Consider the following 1,479-nt stretch of genomic DNA (forward strand, 5'->3'; position numbering starts at 1 on the left):
GCTAAGGGGGGGCGGGGGGAGGGAGATGCAGAGTCACATGCCAGAAGAAAAGGCCAGCAAATGCCAGAACGGGCTGAATTGCAGAGAGAAGGGCAGATGCAGCGAGAGGAAGGAAGGGGGCCGAGGGGTGGGGGCACACGGGAGCTAGGATGCTGCTTTCCCACAGCATTGATCCCTGCTAGGTCACACACCAGAGCCTCCTGCGGCCCCGGGGGTTATGAGCTCCCCAGGGTCATACGCGCCGCGTGCGTCTGCCCCGCAGCCAAGAAATGAAGAGGCCAGCCTCTAGCAGCTTATCGCGGGTGCTGCTCTCGGCCAGAGAGGACAGGAAGGCCCCTGAGGATACCCGACAGCGCGGTGCCATCCTAGCTCCGGGGCGCGGGGACCTCACGGTCTGGAGGGGTCGGAGGCCTGGCTCTGCCCCAGCCCTGCCGGGTCCCATTGCTAGACCCGACAGGCACCAGCTCTATGGCCTGCTGCGATGCCAGTTATATCATTAATGTGATCAATACCCTGGAGGGCAATGGGGAACAACGCAGCCTCGGGGTGATACAGCTGGGAGAGGGGTCCTGCTTTGAGCACGGGCCGGACTAGATGCAACCTCCTGACATCCCTCCCAACCCTCATTTGCTATTCTGGATAGTCTGCAGCTTCCCCCCCAAAACCGTATCCCAGATGTGACTTCAGAGCCTGGAGAGGCCCTGTTTTGCTGAGCTAAGGGAGGTGCAATCCAGGGGGCTGCTCCACGTGAAGAGGCTACCATAGAGGACAGGACTTCGTGCCAAATTTTGGAGTGGGGCGGGCACGAGGCAGGACGAAGAGGAGGTTTGGATCTGCGTCTTCAGTGGATGAGGTGCACCACCCCCCTGGTCACATAAAGACACTCAGTATTAGCCACTCTGTGACGACCCTCTGGGACACCCAGTTGCACAGAGAAGTCGGCAGTCTGAATGGTTTGGGTCCTGTGGCATCATAAAGCAAAGCGCTGGAGGCGGATGCGTGTTTGCTTTTCTCCCAGCAGCAGACGCAGGTCTTGAGAGGGCAGGGGGCTGGTCAGATGAAAACCCCTGCCTGGCCACCCAGGGAGGAACTCAGCTTGACTGTGACCCTGCTGGAAAGCTGGGGACAATCGCAGGAGCCTGGTGCTCACTCGTGTCACCAGGAAGATGAGGTGGAATAGGGAATGCTCTGAGCAAAGAGAGACTTCTTGGAAACCTGAAAAGAAACCCCCAGGCAGAGACATTTAGGTGAGTAGGTATGGTGAGTATTTTCCTACTCTTTAGTCAGGACTTCCTCAGATGCAAAGGAGGATCCCCTCTCCGTGGTACTTAAGCAACCAGCAGTCATGTCATCAGAGGAAACAATTCCAGGGCTGGCTGGATTATCTAGGAGTGGCACTCTGAGGTCAGGGACATATGGGCAGGTGGATCAGAGGCAAAATAAACCTTATTCAGTGAAAAATAAGGCACAGAGTTGCGA

The sequence above is a fragment of the Gavialis gangeticus genome, unplaced genomic scaffold (genome assembly GCF_001723915.1).
Source record: "Gavialis gangeticus isolate Ggan-Ray unplaced genomic scaffold, GavGan_comp1, whole genome shotgun sequence".
Classification (NCBI taxonomy): domain Eukaryota; kingdom Metazoa; phylum Chordata; order Crocodylia; family Gavialidae; genus Gavialis; species Gavialis gangeticus.